The 19582-nt window shown below is 51.6% G+C and overlaps 1 protein-coding gene across 3 annotated transcripts in view; it reads right to left on the bottom strand.

Moving 5' to 3' along the window:
- RIN3 (Ras and Rab interactor 3) overlaps positions 1-19582 on the bottom strand; it is a 119578-nt gene that overhangs the window by 93412 nt on the left and 6584 nt on the right. Inside the window, exon 1 of one of the 3 annotated variants that reach the window (XM_039232505.1) lies at positions 6968-6990. The exons of the other annotated variants lie outside the window; for them this stretch is intronic. The gene's annotated coding sequence lies outside the window, so the exon portion shown is untranslated. Of the gene's footprint in view, positions 1-6967; positions 6991-19582 lie in introns of those variants that run through there. 3 annotated transcript variants of the gene reach the window in all.

Below are 19582 nucleotides of genomic sequence, written 5' to 3'. Positions count from 1 at the left end.
TTTGCATGTGAAGTGATTTGTTTTTTAATAAGGTTTTAACATATACAATTCAACGATTTTGGGTATACTCACAGAATTGTGCAGCTCTCAGTACAACTGGTACATTTCCACCAGCCCAGAAGGAATCCCATACCCACAGGCAGTCATGACTTCCTTCCAACACCCCAGCCAGTGCAACCACTAATCTACTTTCTATTTCTGTCTTTATAGATTGGCTTCCTGGATATATCATATACGGAATCAGACAGTATGTGGTCTTTTGTGTCTGGTTTCTTTCACTTGCATGTATATATATATATACATAAATATATATACATATATATACATAAATATATATACATATATATACATAAATATATATACACATATATATACATATATATACATAAATATATATATATATACACATAAATATATATATATAAATTCCAGTGTAGTTAACATAGTGGTGTATTAGTTTCAGGCGGACAAAATAGCGATTCAACAATTCCATACATCGCTCAGTGCTCATCAAGATATGTGCACTCCTTATTGATTCCTAGGGGCACAGGTACCCCAATGTTTATAGCAGCACTTTCAACAATAGCTGAATTATGGAAAGAGCCTAAATGTCCATCAACTGGCAAATGGATGAGGAAGATGTGGTTTATATACACAATGGAATACTACTTGGAAATGAGAAATAATGAAATCCTGCCATCTGCAGCAACGTGGATGGAACTGGAGGGAATTATGCTAAGTGAAAGAAGTCAGGCAGAGAAAGACAGATAAATGTTTTCACTCATATGTGGAACTTGAGAAACTTAAGAGAAGACCATGGGGGAAGGAAAGGGGAAAAATAGTTACAAACAGAGAGGGAAGGAGGTGAACCATAAGAGACTCTTAAATACAGAGAACAAACTGAAGGTTCATGGAGGGGTGGGGGGCGAGGAGAAAATGGGTGATGGGCATTGAGGAGGGCACTTGCTGAGATGAGCACTGGAGGTTGTATGTAAGCGGTGAATCACGGGAACCAAGAGCGCACCGTATACCTGAGTCGAAGTCAGACGCTTAACCAAATGAGCCACCCAGGCACCCCCATGGCACCCTTGTTGAAAATCAACTGAATGTAAATTACAGAGTGGTTTTGAGCTCCCCAATCAGATTGTTTCACCATCCTTCTGAAGATGCTGGGTATCCTCTGTCTTTGTATTTTTGAAATGTAGAGTCTCGAACAGGGAAATTGTTCCCCAGGTATGCCCACAGCAGCAAAGAAAGAAGCATCACCATCACTTCTCACACCTAGATACTCTACCCCTATCTAGATTTTCTACCCGATACATATGCAACACCCTGGGAAAACGGTGGGAAACTTGTGCTTTCTGAGGTTGGGATCCCCTTGTGGAAATGGAGGAAAATGACAGATTTATGAGATGAGTAGTGGTGTGACAAATGCCGTATTCATCGGGAGGACAGGTATGATATACAGGCGGCGGCACTGAGCTCAGAGTCAGCAGACCACAGTCTTATTCTATTGTTCCCTATGTGAGCCTGGGTAACTCACTTCCGCTCTCTACGTTCCACGGCCTCTTCAGTAAAATGAGAAGGCTGAAGTAGATCTGGGATGGCAAGCAGACTGAATGGGCATGTGATCGGTAGCCGCTGCATAGACAGTCATGCTGAAGGCGCAGCAGAGAAAGAATGCTCGGACCGGCCGTGATGTCGCCACGGGCTCTGTCCTAACAGCAGCCGGGCTTTGCATGGACCGACACGGATCCGACCAGGGACTAAGGTTCCTTCAGCCCTGTGAATTCCACGGTTCTGGACTCGACTGACCCTTGGCGGGATGCCACCTAAAGGCTTCTCTTCCTAGCCCGGCTGGCTGGGCCCCCACAGACAGCCTGAGGACAGGCAGGCGGCCAGCCCAGCTTCTCTTTGGCTTCCTTTCTGCCAGATGCTTTTTCCTCGACGTGTGGAAGCTGAGTCCCAGCCGCTGCCTGATTCCACCTCTGACCCAGCCTTGGGTGCATATGGGACCAAAAACGCAGCTCCAGGCTGACCGTGGCCGTCACATGGGGATGGAAGGGGAGTGGCCAGTCTCAGAAGCAGAATGTCTCACGCATATAATGTGCAAAACGCACAGCCCCGTTTCACAGGCTAAATAACTTCATGAGGCCCTGGCGGGTTCCCAGTGATGCTTGGGGGCTCCGAGGACAGTGCTGGAAAATCATGTTGTGAGAAAGTTCCCTGGCTTTCTCTCCACCCTGAAATCAAAAGCCCTTCTGTGATGCAGGGGGACACAGGGTGCAGCTTAAGCCCCCCCAGCCCCCCTCCCCCAGTCTGTGGGTTAGCCTCAGGGAACCTGGGATGCGGTGCTGTGGGCCCCTGCCCACAGCCTCTCAGAGGGGAAGTCAGCTTAAGCAGGTCTTCCGGACCCCGGAAGTGCTGAGAACGGGTCAGGCTGTCTCAGTTCGCACGTCACAGCCCACATCAAGGGGTCTAGCAGGTCAAAGGCCTTCAAACTTTCCACACCTGTGTGTGCTGCCGGCCTCTGTTGCTTGGCATGTGTCAGGCCCCGGGCCAGCTCCCAGCCCTGCCTCCCAGGCTGTCTGCTGGGTCCTCTGCTGACCCACAGGGGCTCCACCAGCTTAGACGGAGCTGCTCCGGCCCGTAGGAGGCACCAGGCTTCAGCTCTGAGCCCTGGTGGCTGCTCCCGCCGTGCAGGGTCTGCCCCCAGGTCCCATTTCTTAGAAGCTCTGACTGCTGGCTCACAGCTTCTCTCTGCATGGCCTTTGGCCCTGGCCAATCTGTGCTCTTGAGAGCTGTGGACACTCACAGTCTCCTAGGAACCTGGGTCAAGTTCCTGCACCCCGCTAGAGGGTGGTAACTTCCTCTGGCTCACAGGTCGCAGCCTCTTTCCCTGTCCCAGCCAGCCCCGTGACCCAGCCTTACCTGACTCAGCCCGCCGGCCCTGCTGACAGCCTGCCCACACACCAGTCCTAGGCTAAGACTGCCCACTGCCCTCGGGGCCCAGCTCACAGATGATAATGCCAATTCCTGCCCCCCCCCCCCCCCCGTGCTATGCGCAATTAGGCTCTGAGTGATGGCAAGGGGTGTGCTGATTTGTGGTTTAAGCATGAGCTCGGGAACATGAGAGCCTGGATTAGAATCCCAGCCCAGTGACCTTGACCAAAGGTCTCTCTGCCTCACTTTCCTTACAGTTAAGATGGGAGATATGAGGAGCGCCTGGGTGGCTCCGTCGGTTAAGTGTCTGACTTTGGCTCAGGTCATGATCTCATGGTTCGTGGGTCAGGCTCTGTGCTGACAGCTCAGAGCCTGGAGCCTGCTTCAGATTCTGTGTCTCCCTCTCTGTCCCTCCCCAGCTTGTACTCTGTCTCTCTCTGTCTCTCAAAAATAAAATAAACGTTAAAAAAAAATAAAAAGCAAGAAAAATGGGAGATATGAGCATTACTACCTTATGGGATTCTGTAAAGAGTTCAGGATACTGCCCTGCATACAGCAAGCATCAACGATGCTATTCTCAACCATTCAGTTATCCAATGAGTATTTATTGAGCACCTACTGTGGACCAGACAAAATTCTAGACTTGTCATAATAATAATTACAAAAGCAATCATACATAGAAAAAGCAGCTGACATTTTCCTCCTTCCCCGCCCCCCACCAAATCCTCAGAAACTTCACTGAACATGAGGATCGCTACTGGAAAAGAGAGCATCTTGGGGACAGACTTCCTGCCTGAGACTGAAGCTGGATATGCAGGACACAAGAACCCAGGTCACCGAGGGCAGTGGGCAGCCCGTGTGTAGCTGTGACACCTGGATGTTGAGATGGGCTGAGGCCGCCTCTGCAAAGCCGCACAGGAGAGGGATCAAGGGCCGCCCCTGGTGGGGGCCGGGGAGGCCGGGGACAGGGGTGGGAGGGAGGCCTCTCACCATATCCCTTCCTGCACCTTTTGAATTCACATCATGTGACTCTATCACCCATTCCAAAAATAATTTGTAACTCTGAAAAAGGAAAGTTCTCATCAAGAGGATTTCAGATGTTGAACTGAGCTGGGTCCTGTACAAGCAGATCTAGAGAACGCCTGCTTTCTTGTTTTGGTTCCAATGGCACATGTAGGTCATTTCCCTTCTAGAATCTATCTCCCAAAGATATTTCAGAAGGGAGATAAAGCTCACGGACAAAGATGTTTACTGCAAGGTGACTGACAGATGTCAAGGAGCATCAAATGGTGAACAATGCCTTTGGTCACTGCCCAACTGCCCCCCGCACTCTGCTGTTGGTTGTACCTATGCTGTGCACCTTGGCTCAGCACAGAATAGGTGCTCAATGAAATTTTTTTAAATGCTTGGAAGACTGAGGAAAGATTAGTACCATATGAAATTGGCAACATCCAATTATTTTTCATCTACAAAGAAAGCAATTTTAGATATTCAATCTAATACAAACCTTGGAGTTGTATATCTATAAAGATACAGTTGCACATGTGAAAAATGGTAAACAGACAAATGTACTTGTTGGGTTCACTGCAGCATTGCCGGCCATGGAAGAGACTGGAAACAATCTAAGTCCATCGGAAGGGGGCTGGGTAAATAAACGGGGACCAGGCAACTGCTACAAAAAGAATGAAGAAGCCCTCTGTGCACTGATATGGAAAGGCTTCCGGATATGTGTCATATGACAACAACAAATTACAGAACAGTATGTATACTGTGTTCCCTGGTTGGGGAAAAAAAAAGATTATTTGTATTTGGAAAAAGATGTTGGAAGAAGATATAAGAAACTAATCACTAGCTGAACAAATATATATATTTAAATGTTTATTTTGAGAGAGAGAGAGTGCTTGAGCAGGGGAGGGGCAGAGAGACAGGGAGAGAGAATCCCAAGCAGGCCCCAAACCATCAGTGAAGGAGGGCTCCATCTCACGAACTATGACATCATGACCTGAGCAGAAACCAAGAGTTAGATGCTTAACTCACTGAGCCACCCAGGCGCCCCTAAATGTACAGTTTTACTTTGAATCCTGTGAATGTATTACACACTCAGAAATAAATTAATAACGTTTCCATCGATTTCTGTGCACCAGGCATTGCTCTCTATTAATTACATTAATCCTTTAAAACAACCCTGTAAGATAACTCCGGTTATCATTCCCATCTTACAGAGGGGGAAACTGAGGCACAGAAGTTAAGCAGCTCACTAAGGCTATGGAATTAGTAAGTGGCAGGGCTGGGATTTGAACTCTGCTGGTCTCTGAGTGCACGGTCAATGTTCTGAACCACTCTGCCATTCTCTCCAGGTTCCTGCTTAGGATGTAAGATGAAACATTGAACAGTATAAACATACAGGAAGAGAATAAAGAGATGGAAAGACAGATCCGGTCCGTGGAGTGTCAAGGTATGAATTCTACACAGACGGATTTGCAGCATCAGTGCAATCCCAGCTGGATTCCCAAAGGTGTTCCATGAAAAGGCACACAGAGGAGTGAAGGGCCAAGGTTATCCCTGACACACTTGGAGAACAGGGGTAGGATTTCGTTTGCTGGGTGCCCAGACCGATTATAAAGCTACGGTGACTGGGGCCCCTGGGTGGCTCAGTCAGTTGAGCATCTGACTTCTGCTCAGGTCATGATGGCGTGGCCCCGCATCAGGCTCTGTGCCGACAGCTCGGAGCCTGGAGCCTGCTTCAAATTCTGTGTCTCCTTCTCCCTCTCTGCCCTTCCCCTGCTCACACTCTGTCTTGTTCTCTCTCAAAAATAAACAAACATTAAGAAAATAAAAAAATCGATCACTGTACAGTGGTTAGGATGGTGTGGTACTGATGCGGGGACAGACATGTAAGTCAGTGGACTAGAATAGTCCCGACACAGACCGACACACACACACAGTTCCTTGATGTATGTATGGCCACAGCAGGACGCTCAGGACAGGGCAGTCTTTGCAACAGAATGTGCCGAGACTACTGGGTATCCGTGTGGGGAGAAAAAGGAAACTTGACCCTTCTTCACAGCACATACCAACATCAGGTCCAGGAAGACTCTGCCCTGACCTAGATGTGGAAAGCAAAACAAAAAGCTTCTAGAAGAAATTAAAGAACGTCTTCATAATCTGATGGAAGAGAGACACTTCTAACCAGCACGTGCGTGCGTGCATGTGCGGGTGCACGCACACACACACACACACACACACACACACACACACACACCTGCAACCTTAAATAAACTGATACACTTGACTGCATTACAGTGAAGACTCTCTGTTCATCAAAACACCGTTAAGAGAGTAAAGTCCAGCCCTGGCGGGGAGAAGATCCCTTTAACTCACATAACCAACAAGGGGCTGATAACCAGATTATGCCCAGAACTTCTGCACATCTGTAAGGAAAAGACAAGACCTAAAGAAGCAAATAGAACTATGGGCAAGGGGCGCCTGGGTGGCTCAGTTGGTTGAGCATCCAACTTCGGCTCAGATCGTGACTCCACAGTCTGTGGGTTTGAGCCCTGCGTCGGGCTCTGTGCTGACAGCTCGGAGCCTGCTTCTGAATCTGGGTCTCCCTCTCTCTCTGCCCCTCCCCTGCTTGTGCTTTGTCTCTCTGGGTCTCTCAAAAATAAATAAACAATAAGAAAAAAAAAGGAGGCTTGAACTTCACACAGAGGATATCTCAGTGGCCAAGAAGCATAGGAAAAGATTCTGGACAGCATGAGGAATCCAGAAACCTGGATTACAACTCCAAGAGGCAGTAAGGGTGGCTAGCATGGGAGACCCCGGGCCCTCCTGCTCTGTCGGCGCAAATATAAACTGGCCCAACAGTGGTTGTTAATCCTGAGATGAAGGGATTTCTTTCTCCCTCTTTACCCTTTCCTGTATATTGCAAACGTTTACACTGAGTGTGGATTATTATGAAAACCAGAAAATAACAGGTGAACATTTCAGGGGAAACAGTGAAAATGGAAGAATGGATGCCTACAAGCTAGTCTTCCCAGAAGATCCGCCCGCTCCTCTGAGTCTCCCCGTCACATACAGTGAAGTGCTGCGTGCACGGATTTGGAGAGGTCACCGCGGCCCCCGCCTAGCTGCGCCTCAGCCACCGTCCTCTTACTTTCTCTGAGCCTCAGTTTCCTCATCTGTAGAAAAATGGGAGACATCATTCTCACACCCACAGGACCAAGTAGCTGGGCAGATCGGATGGAATTATGTACGAGGAAAGGTGGACACTCAGACCTATGTAATACAAAACAAGTCCAAAAAACCCAAACCGATTCCAAAAGCTCTATTTTTCAGCCGGTACGGACTTCCCAGCTTGCGGTCTGGTAGCTGCTGTCCCAAGAACCATGTGCGGTGATGAAATGTCCTATATCTGCCCTAGCAGGTGGTCACCATTAGTGCCTATGGCTACGGGGCACTTGAACTATGGTCACCGTGTCCATTACTTTCTTTGAAGTAACTTAATTTGTAGAACAGCTATAGGTAGCCAGAGGCCAATGTATCAGACAACAGGGGTCTAGACTTTTGCATCGTTTAAATCTTTTCCGTGCATGTGAACTCACGTACTACCTGGTGGTGGTGGTGGGGTGTTCTGAACTAGAGAGAAGAAAGAAAGACAAAAAGGAAAATTACATGCACTTCGAGCGTTATTACCATGAGCCATTACTCTGTTCAGAAAGCTTTTCAAGGGGCGCCTGGGTGGCTCAGTTGGTTAAGTGTCCGACTTCAGCTCAGGTCATGATCTTACAGTTCGTGGGTTTGAACCCCACGTTGGGCTCTGTGCTGAGGGCTCAGAGCCTGGAGCCTGCTTCACATTCTGTGTCTCCCTCTCTCTCTGACCCGCCCCTGCTCACGCTGTCTCTCTCTCTCTCTCAGAAATAAATAAGAAACATTAAAAAAAAAAAAAAGCTTTTCGAGGGTGGAGTCTGCCCTGGGTCTCACCCGTGACCTGCTCCGGTGTGTAAGGGCCCCTTCTCTCAGGAGGCTGGCTGCAGGTCTGGCTTTGCACACGGATCCCAGCCACCCGCCCCCACCTTCCCAAAGTTTCCACAAAGTTCCCAGAGGCCACGCCCATCCTTCTGCTGCCTTGCCCCTCCCAGGGGTGGGTCTGGCTCGGAAAATAGGGCTCACAGGGCTCTGGGGAGGTGTGTCCGTTGCCCCCGCCACCGGCCTCCTTTCCTTCAGGAGCCCCCACAGCACGTGGTCACCCACGTGGCCCCCGGTGGCCCTGGCCTCTGGCCCTGCCTGCCACTTACTCAGCGGTTTCCCACCATCCGGGGGAAAAGGGAAGGAGAGCAAAGTGCTCCCTTCCCCCACCTGACACTGGGCTGAGGAAGGAGCCACAAGGGGTCCGGCTGGGGGGGGTGGGACAGCAGCCTGTGGCGGGCATGACTCACCCAAGAGAGACAAGGGGCCTCTGTGCCCTTACTCAGGCCTCCCCTGCTGGATCTCTGCTGGGATTCCTTTTCCCCTCGCCCTTGGCCTCCGGGGTCCTGCCCAAATTCTGCTCTGAGCCCGGCCTTCCAAGGTCTGTAAAATGAGGCTGAGCACAGCCCCGACCCTGTGGTGCACTGTGAGGACAAGACAGACCACTGTGTGCGGAGCTGGACGCCGGGTCATGAATAAATGTCACTGCTGACATTACTCACCCAGGACAGCTGAGTGGTGCAGAAAATGCTCTGTCCTGGAAGGAGGGCCGGGGTCTCTTCTAGCCACTAGCGTGTGTCCTTGGACGGGTCTCCCTCCTTCTCTGGACCTCGGCTCTCCCAGCAGTGAAGGAAGTGGAAGAATGCTCCCCCCGCCCCACTCCTACTTCAGGGGAAGGTGTGGGGACGTGCTCTGACAAAGCGAACCCCTGTTTCTAAACTGGGGGCGGGGTCAGGCCCGGAGCCGGCCCAGGGCTCCCGGGCCCAGCGCGACGCTGATTCCCGACGGCTGCCTGCCCGCGGGCACCATCAGGGGTGCGGGGACCCAGGCTGCGGACGGCCCGCCCTGGCAGCACCTTGCAGGAAACTACTGCAGCGTCACGTTCCCTCTGGTGACACTGAGTCACCCTGCAACCCACCCAACAGTTGTGACCACATTTCCTCTGCTGGGGCATAAACGAATCGTGTGAGCGGCCCAGCCTAACCAGTCCTGATGTTTCTTGGCACCTGCCTCCTCCTGGGCCCAGGCCCATCTCGAAAAGCAGAAGGGATGCCCCTCTCCCTGCTTGAAATCCCATGCTTTCGGGCTGCATTTGTTCCCTGCTACCGGCCATGTCCCTCTGTCCCCATCAGACTGTACAGGGTGCACAGTCCCTGACGACTCAGCATAAGGGAAGTCACTGGTGGTGAGTTTGCAAGAGCGGGAGGCTGGAGGAAGCCAAGGACACAGGCTCACGAACTCCGGGGGGTGCGGGGGGCAGAGGGGTGGACAGAGCCAGGAGCTGTGAGGAGCAGTCCCGGGGCATGGCGGGGGCGCTCCAACCCACCCAGGCTAACCCATCTCCCTGTAACTCCAGGGCCCGGGGTTATAGGGCGGGACTCTGCCCGAGGATGAAGGGAGACACTGGCAGGTGAGACCAGGTGTGCCTTTCTGCACCTCTCGCTTCCTCCCTGGCCCATCCGTACAGGGCTAAATCAGGGAGGGGGGCTGGGAGGTCACCGCATCCTGCCAGAGGGGCTTAGAAGGCTGGGGAGGGTCCGGCAGTGCTCTCCCAGGGTGCAGGCTCACTTGGCAGCAGGATCCTAGAACTTGGGGTGCAGGGAGTTCAGGGGCTCAGAGCAGTGGCTCTGGACTCAGACAAAGCTGGATCCATGTCCAGGCTCTTCCACTGATTTGCTGAGAGCTCCGATCGAATGACTTGTTGTGCCTCAGTTTCCTTGCCTGTGAGCTGGGCTCTGCACCCCCAGCCTCATGGGGCTGTGACAATTAACTAGAAAGAGCTCTTTAGGGTTGTTCAGAGTAAACCCTCAAGGCATAACTGCTGACACTATTAGCGACACACTGATGAATGCTGAGAATCCTCACTCTTCAAAAAAATTTTTTTATAACATTTATTTTTGAAAGACAGAGACAGAGCACAAGCAGGGGAGAGGCAGAGAGAGCGAGGGAGACATAGAATCTGAAGCAGGCTCCAGGCTCTGAGCTGTCTGTACAGAGCCTGATGCGGGGCTCGAACTCATGAACCATGAGATCATAGTCTGAGCCGAAGTCAGACACTTAACTGACTGAGCCACCCAGGCGCCCTGAGAATCCTTGCTTTTGATCTGCCTTGACTGATACGGTGTTCCCTGTAAAGATTCTCCTATTAGAATCACAGAATACGAAATATTAGCACTGCCCGCTCCCCTTCCTGGAAACTTTCCAAGTCTTGAATTTCACTGAAGGGAGAGGACCACGGGAGAGCGCCCATCCCAAGGACCTGTGCTTGTACAGAGAGACCGCACGTAAAACGGCCACTCGTGAGTCTGCAGGAACGCACTGCTGGTGGAAGGAGCACAGGCCGTGCAGAGACTTGGGGCCGATGCCTCTACACGATGTAGATACAACCGGTTCTCATTTTCTTGTGGTTGTTCTGTTCTGTAAAGTCACCGTGAGCACCGACTGAGTTAGCGAATGCTGAACCACCGCGTCCAGGGGAAACACAGGGTGACGTTCCTGTGAGCCCAGCTGGTCACATTTTTGTCACCTGAATATACATAACCTTCCCTATGTGCATGAAAAAAAAATGTTTACCTTTTTATTTTGAGAGAGAGAGAGAGAGGGAGAGAGAAAGCATGAGCAGGGGAGGGACAGAGAGAAAGAGCGAAAGTGAGTGAGAGAGAGAGAGAGAGAGAGAGAGAGAGAGAGAATCCCAAGCAGGCTCCGAGCTGTCAGCACGCAGCCCTGTGTGCAGCTCAATCACACAAAGCAGGAGATCGTGACCTGAGCGGAGATCAAGAGTCGGAGGCTTAACTGACTGAGCCACCCAGGTGCCCCGTGTGCATTTCTTTTTAAAGACAGTCTACTTAATATATATTCTTGATGCATGAGTATCACATTCACAGCTGACAGCACACCTAACTTGCCTGAATAAAGCATCTTTAACACACGCATTTTCTTGCAAGAACGTTGCAGCGTTTGGTTCTATGGTCGGGGGACATTTTCAGTGGTGAAATCACCAACAAAACGCACACAAATGCAAAGAACACGGCGCGAACCAGACTCCACCGAGGACCCTTGCTTGAAGGGCAAGAGCTCAAACAGGAAGGCGGGGTGTATCTCGCCCTTTCTGGCCTCAGGTGGGAACGCACGTGTCAGAAGATCCCAATTTCCCACCGAGCACGTCTGCAAATGACTTCTGAGGGGCTATGAGCTGGGGGGCTATAAATAATTTTAGCAAGTAGGAGAATGTGCGAGTAGGGAATCTGTGCGTAATGTAATGGGGTAAGCGGTCCTCCGTTGGGCCGGCACCGACCATGACCTAGACGTGAACCCTGGTCTGCAGATCAAGGCGCTGCCGCAGACCTTGGGAGCTGCTGCACAGGGACCCAGCCCCTCTCCCTGCGGACCCCCAGCTGAGGCTGCGGGGTGGCTACGTGAGTCAGGTCCTGTCAGAGGCGGAGGATGTATCTGGGAGGAAACCAGGAGGGTGATATTTGTGGCACCTATAGGAGGAGCCTCTGCCAGCTCCCCAAAACCTGGGGCTACCCCAAAAGTCACTCCCCTGGGCTTCCATACAGACGGCCGCGAGCAGGTCACCTGCGTGTCTTTATGAAGTTCCTACTGTGTGTGGCTGCCACGTGCCTTCCTGCACACAGCCTGCCACACAGTGGGGCTTCGTACCTCCACGCGGTGTGAATGGAGGAAGCGATGACCAGAGAGGTGAAGAAGCCAGCTCAGGTTCTCATAGCAGGTTGGGACAGACCTGGGACGGCGCCACAGAGCCACAAGACGTACCACACACCGGCTTGCCGGACAGGGATGAGTGGAGCAGGTGTGACGGTGTGGGCCCTTCAGAAGCCCGCTGACCCTGGCTCAGGGTTATTTTCTAAAATTTGTTTTTTAAAGTTTATTTTATTCTTTTAATGAGGCTCCACGCCCAACATGGGGCTTAAACTCATAAGCCTGAGATTCAGAGTCCCGCACGCTCTACTGACTGGGAAGGCCAGGCGTCCCTGGTTCTGGTTCCTTGAACACCTAGGATGTGCCAGACTCTATTCAAGCTCCTTACGGGTATCAACTCACAGAATATAAGAGCTCTACGCATTCAGAACTATTAGTACTCCTGTGTTACAGATGGGGAAACTGAGGCAGAGAGTAGACTGTGAGCCCTGACAGTTTGCTCCAGGGTCTACACCCTTAATCATTGCCCGGTGACGTTCCGTCGGTCAGCTCCGTATGTCCAGATAGTCACGTACAGCTACAAGAGCTATACCCCCGTGGGGAGGCAGGGGCCAGGCCTCCTTGCTACCAGGGCGCGCACCCAGTCCACCGCCTGGCTCCGTTCACTCCACCTCCTAGACACCCCCAGCGGGCCCGCTTCTCCCCTGCTGAGTCCCTTGTCCAGGTCACCATCGCCGCTCGACGGGGCCCCTGCGGTGGCTTCCTTCTGGTCTCCCCACATACTGGTGCCCCCACCCTACATCCTTCTCCGCACAGCAGCCCGAACACGAGCCGGCCCTCGGGGTCCCCTACCCAAAACCCGTACCCTATGGGCAACCGTTTGTAATTGCCAAGAGCTGGAAATGACCCAAATGTGCTTCCATACGGGTGGCGGACACTCCAACTACGGAGCGTCCGAAATGATGAAAGAGTCTCAGCCGTACAAATGAGACCCAGGCCCGCTCTCCCGTGCACTCAGCTACGTGAAAGAAGCCAGACTCGCGAGGCAGTGTGCACGGGATGTTCTCAAAAAGGCAGAACTTAAGGACCTAGAAGAAATGAGTGACTGCCAGGATTGGGGGGCAGGGGGGAGGGTGACTACAAAAGGCCACAGGGGAATTCTGAATGGGGACAGAATATTCCATATCTTGGTCGTGGTGGCATTTACACGACCCTTATGTTTGCCAAAATGAGTAGAAATGAACACCCACAAAGGTGAATTTTACTCTAGTTAATTTTAGCTTGTTATGGGTTGCACCGTGTCCCCCCAAAAAGATATCTTGACATCCTAACTGCCAGCACCTCAAAAGGCGACCTTATTTGGAAAGAGGGTTGCTGCCGATGCACGAGTTGAGATGAGGTCACCCTGGGGCAGGGTGGGCCCGCATCCAGCACGGCCGGTGTCCTTATATGAAGACAACACACAGAGACAGACACACAGGGGGCAGAGGGCCATGTAGCGAACAAGGCGGAGGCTGGGAGTGAGGCAGCTGCAAGCCGAGGGCCCCCACAGACTGCCTGGGGCCCCAGAAGCTGGGGAGGGCGAGGACGAGTCCACACAGTGCTCAGCTGGGGGTGACACCCTGTCAAGAGGGGTCACGCTTTCTGCTCCCAGGAGCTTACAGTCTAGTGGGGCCAGACAGTACCCTGCGAAGGGCATGCAGAGCAAGGCTCTGAGGGTCTTCTGCTGTCCGGGGCTCCGGCTAGTCTGTTTGATGCCTCTGTGTACATTGGGAAAAGGCACTCCTTCTTCCCTGTGGATGCAGGCAATTCCCTCACCACCCCCTCACCACTTGACATCATGCGTGGCTCGGCAAGAGAATGAATTTTCAGTCCCCACGTGTTTCTTTCTCAGCCAAGTGCCTCTGTGCAGTGAACAGCCTGCACAACTGTATGTGACAGCCCCAGAGGCTTGACAGCCTCGTAGGCTTTTTGCGGGAGGTGTAGGTGGGGTGTGTATGCTTAGTCTCTGAGGCAGGAAAGAGCTCACCTTTCCAGAGGCTGGAGGGAGAGGCAGCAGGTGAAGACTGATATGCCGCCCCCCCCCCCGCCCCCCGCCATTTCCAATACCTCCTGCAAAGGAATGGCCTAGGCACCTTCACAGAACCTTGGAAGGAGCCTGGGTCCAGCTGTGAGGCATCAGGACAATCACTTCCCCTCTCTGTGCCACAGACTCATCTGGAAGCTGCGGCTGGATTGGGGGTGTCCGGAGCAGAATTGAGCTCTGGACATCTGGCGATGCTAGAACCAGGGGTGGGGGGCTGCTTTGGCTGTAAAAAGAAGACACCCCCCCCCCCACCAACTGTCTTTCAAACCGTTTCCAGGGACACTTGCTCACTCTGTCAAGACAGCCCACCCCACTCAGTCCCCAGGCCACACATGGGACCTCTCAGACACAGGGAGCCCTGAGGGCTCCACATGCCCAGGGGGCAATCCTGGGCCACGCAGGGCAGCTCCGAGCAGCCTCTTTCAGGCTCCAAATAAGTCTGTGCTTTCCTCCAAAGGGGAAGTCAAGCCCTGGCCGTTTCTGGACAAACCTTTCCCAAGGCCAGGCAGAGAGGTAAGGAGATCATTCAAGACCTCCAGAGGCTGGTGTTCAGCACACCCTGGTACCCAGCAAGTGCTCAATAAAGAGGCAATGAATGAATGAATGAATGAATGAGCGAATGGTGCCAGCCAGCAGGGACACAGGCGCTGCTCAGACTGGACACGGCCTTTCTTGTGCTTGTGTGACAGGAGACTCGACCCCAGAAGGGGCTGTAGAGGGCCAGCACGGGGAGGGTTAACTGCAAGAGTTCTCCATCTAGAGCAGAGATGGGGAAACTAAGGCTGAGAGAAGAGACATCGTTGAGCAGCAATATTTAGCCCTGTCAAAGCACAGAATCTGGGAGTCAGACCTCACTCCAGAATAACTAGTCTGCAGCTTCTGGTGAAATCTAAAACTCGCAAACACCCGGTATGAAGAAAATGCTTGCAGTCTGGTCTTTGAAATAAGAGCCCTAGTCGACACAAAACCGCCTTTGCTCTCTCTCCTCCTCTTCCTCCTTCCAACCTCCACTAGGAAATGAAGACTTGCAGGTAGCCCTGCAAAGCAGCTTATTATTTCTGACACACTCTGGTGCTGTGTGACAAGAGAGAAAATTTTTTATGTTAGTTAGGATCAAGTTTGTAAGTATCAGAAAATCGAAAATACCAGTGGTTTAATCAACATAGAGATGTATTCCTCTGTTGTATAAAAGTCCGAGGAAATGGTCCAGAGTTGGGATGATGCTCCAGTATGTCTAGGACTCTTACGATATATTGTTGATTCACACCATATAGCTTCCATTCTGAAATTCACCTCAAAGTCCAAGATGGCTGCTTCCACTCCCACCATCACATCTGCATTCCAGCCAATAGGAAAGGGGAAAGGAGAGAAAGCCATCCCCCTTCTCTTTAAGGACATTTCCAAGCAAACTGCACTCCTCACTTATATTTCACCATCCTGAACTTCATCACATGGCCACACCTAGCAGTGTTCTGCTAAAATTTACATGCAATTAAAATTTAGAGACCAATCAACAGGCTCTACTTCGCTCTTGAGTTTAAATACTCTAGGATGGTGATCTGTCTCAAGGAATTGGTCCTCAAACCCTAGACCCCCATAAGTTTTCCAGAGCTTCATTTAAAACCAATCGGATTAGAAAGAAGTTGACACATGTCTGTGCCAACTCCAACCATTAAAATGATCATAAAATGAGGCCATCAAAGATGATTCATGGGTAACATATGTCCACAGCACAGCATATAAAAATGCACATAGGAAATACTCCGTGAAAAAAAAAAAAAAGGAATGCAAATTAACATATACATGCAGGTCCAAACTGCACGCAAAGACTGAAATTAAGTAAACACGCACTTAGACTGGGTGTAGCCTCAAAGAGATTAAAGTGTTTGATGCTTTAAATGGCACTATTGTTGTATGTCTGTGTGTGACCTTTTTCAGGTATATAAAAAATTTGGGGGCGATCAATAGTGCCTGCATATGCATGCACACACACCCCAGATACATACAGGAAACAGCTCCCAACTGATCTCAGCCCAAAGAGCTAAGAATCAACCTCCCCTCTTGCAATGGCAACAGCAACCTTGTGAGGCAGGGATTCCCCTTGCTCCACGTGGCAGAGAAAAAGAAGAAAGGTGTCCCGGCGGCTCCAGTGCAGTGACTTGCCTAGGGATGCCCAGCTCTGGAACAGACTCGTGGTCTTTGCCACCATGGCAAAATCCAGACTCTTCCACCTGTTACCAAGTGGGCCCCAACTCCCTTTCTAGGTTCGTCTCACACGCAACTCTTCCTCCCTGTCCCCAAACCAGGCTCTTGAGGACTCCCACACGCAGCTTGTCCTTTCTCACCTTCCTGCTCTGTGCTTTTCTCCTATCTGGGATACCCTTCTCTGCTTATGCCTGATTCAGCTGTTAAAAGCTTACTTATCCTTCAAAACCCAGTCCAGATGCCACCTCTACTAGACAGTCTTTCCTGCCTACCATAGCCAGGTGTACTAGAGCATAGGCATGTTCGTATGTTTCTGTACAGTGCCCTATGAGTTAATTATGTGTGTATTTCTCTTATTTTCCCTAATAGGTAAACTGGAAACTCCTAGATATTCAAGAAATGTTCAGTAAATGGACAGATGGATAGATGAATGAATGGATGAATGGATGGGTGGACGGATGGGTGAGTGGATAGATGAGTGGATGGATGAGTGGATGGATGGATGGATGGATGGACAGATGGATGGGAGGATGGATGGATGAATGGAGAGATGGGTAAAGATGAAGAAAGAAGATACTAGCCGAGAAAAGAAACCCTGAATATATTTTAGATGGATGCTCTCTCAAAAATGACAAGAACAGAAAGGAGCACGCATAATAAATGTCATCATCGGATGCACTGGAAGAAAGGTAAGTCCTTGCTTTGAACTGCAATATCCCTAGAGAAATTTACAGTGTCCGTTTCTGACACTGACTGAGATTAAGGAAGCTGGAGACACGGAGGCTGGGGAGAAAGGTCCCTGGTGAATTCCTTCTCGGTAGCTTGCTCCTTTAGCCAGAGATAATCAGACTCTGAATTTCAGATGTAGAGTCCTTTCTTTCTTTGGTTTCCAGAGGTGGGTGAAAAAGCAGACTTACTGACCTGGGGAATAATTTTGCTCCGGGCAAACCCATGCAGAAGAATAAGTCTTCTCTGCTAATGTCGTGGCCCCCTCTCCTCATCCTGGGCCGTCCCTCTCCACGTCCCTCTCTCTCTTTCCATCAGTCCTGATATCTCCTATCAAATGTTCGTCAAGGAGTTGGGGTGGTGTTGACATTTGAAGTCCCATCTCCTAACTAGAGGATGAAAAGTTCTTGGCTTTGACTAAGATCCCAGAGTCAGTGGTGAAGTCAGGGCCATCTTCATGGGGGAAGTGTCGCATAGGATAGTCCTTCTAAGGCAGCTTTCACCGTCAGGCTCCAAAGGTCCCCACCCTGGCCTCCCTCTCCCAGAATCCTTATGTCCACCCTCCGCCCCTGCTCCCCCACCCCGGGCTCCTGGTCTGTGGGTGGAGCCAGGCTTGGGGGGGAACTGTCACTCTGCCTGGTCCCAGGACGGAGAATGCAGGGGGGCCTGGCCCTGGGGCTGGTGCCACGAGCCCATAGGATGTGGCCTGAGTGTGTACTGCTACCGCGGTGCACACGACACAACAGGCCTTGACCACAACCGCTCTCTAGCCTGTTTCTTTTAAAAGGGAACTGACATTTTTCATAGTGGGCTGGTTCCTTCTCTCAAACAAGTACAGATTGGGGTGGGCACCCTCCCACGAACTCCCAGGAATTACTGGCAAGATGGGGGCAAGGCGCCCTGATGACCACCAGACTTGCTCCTGACCCCCATAGTTGTTTTAGCCACTGCGGTGGCTTCCTCAGGCTCCCTTCTCCACCCCTCACCTCCCCCTCGGCAGAAGATCTGCCTGGGGCAGCAGAGGACTTACTGGCAGGTGGAGGGAGCCTGAGGTGGCGGCCATGATGGTGGCTTCCAGATGCTTCTATCAAAGGCTAAGGCTGACAGCCACACAGGTATGGAGTCCGTAAGGCCCTCCTCACCACCCCATGGACACCGAGTCAGAGGGAAGGATTCCTCTGTACCCATCCTTCGCTTTTCTCTCTTTCCAGGCCACGCTGGCAGGTGGGAAGGTTCTGGTTTCACTGCAGAGCTCTGTGGGGGGTGGGCAGGGGAGGCACACGGTGACATCTGCGGCCCTCCAGGCACAGGGCCAGCTGGCTACCTCAGGGTGGCACCAGGTGTGCTGTGGGGAGGGCCCCGGGTTACCCGGCTGAGAGCCCCTCCCTTGCGTATCACCCCTCTCAACCCTGACCAGGCAGCCTTCCTACCAGAAACTCCGCAACACGAGGCTGCCTGCGATCTCCTCGGTGTCTCCTCAGCAACCACCCAAAATGGCCAGCGTGGGCACCACCCAGTCACACTCAGAGATGCCACTCCAGAGCGACCTTCCCAACCCACCGTCCAGTCAGCATGTTCTCCTGGGACACCAGGGGCCTGTCTCCAGAGTGGGCTTCCAAAACCCATGAGCTTTTTTCAAAAATGGTTTTTCAAAAATAAACCCACGGCAGTGAAAAAAACGCTTCCTTCCAGGTACTCGGTCAGGGTGATGACCCAGAAGTCTGCTTTCTGAGTCTTTGCTTCTTACGGAAGTGTACCCATATGTTCTAGAATGTTCTGTGGGCTACCCTTCCAGCTGCCAGAAGGAAGAAAGGCTAGGTCATCTCCGCTGCTGCATCAATCCCCTGAGCTCTGACGTTACTCTGGGATACCAGCTTCTGCTGCCTGCTGGCCAGTATTCGGGGATCACTGAGTGTCACACCAAGCGGGAGCCTACAGATCACTGAGTTCACTTCTCAGACGGGAAAAATGAGGCCCAGAGACAGACACTGCTTCCTAGTATTCTCCCAAATCACCACAGGGACGGGACTCTACAGATATCCCACAGCGTGCAAGCCCCTAAGCACCTTCCAGATCAGTAGAGGATGATGCAATTAGGCGGTCGGCTTGCCAGGTGTGGCTGGGCCAGGTGTGGGCCTGAAGGGGGCAACCACCACCGATTTACCCAACCATTTCATAGATGAAAGGAGGCGTAACATGGCCCACAAAACAAAACTCCCACTTCAGAATAAAAGACAGTTCTGCCCAGAAAAAGAGTCTGGCAAGCTTGGCAGATACACACCACTCACAGGTGTACATCCAATTTCCCGGGTGGCCAGCCACCTTGTGGTTCCAGACTAGGGGAGGCGTGTGGTGGCCTCAGGCGGTCCCTACATGCTGCAGAAGGGAGCTGGACTCCTGATCTCCCTGTCCTGGGCCCCACCCTGAGGCCTGGGCTGCCTTAGAAATAGTTCCAGAAGTTCGGGTGCTTCAGGACACACAAGAGAAGCCTGCGAGGCGATTTTTAGAATCCTGTTCACTACGTCACTGTCCTCAAGCATTACTGAGTGCCAGCCGTGTGCAGGACAAGAAGATGGGGATGTAAAAGATCTGCTCCCTTTTATCTGGAAGTATATAATCGATCTAAACAGGACGACATGCTAGGAACAGGGTTTTGGTTTCTTGCTAGGTAAATCAGTAGCTCATGCAAACAGTTTTCTGAGGATTCAAAAAGAGCTGGCGTGGGGCGCCTGGGTGGCTTAGTCGGTTGAGCGTCCGACTTTCGCTTAGGTC

The sequence above is a fragment of the Hyaena hyaena genome, unplaced genomic scaffold (genome assembly GCF_003009895.1).
Source record: "Hyaena hyaena isolate Hyena2069 unplaced genomic scaffold, ASM300989v1 scaffold_67, whole genome shotgun sequence".
Classification (NCBI taxonomy): Eukaryota; Metazoa; Chordata; class Mammalia; order Carnivora; family Hyaenidae; genus Hyaena; species Hyaena hyaena.
The sequence above is the reverse complement of the archived record's forward strand: the minus strand, read 5'-3'. Positions and strand labels throughout refer to the sequence as shown.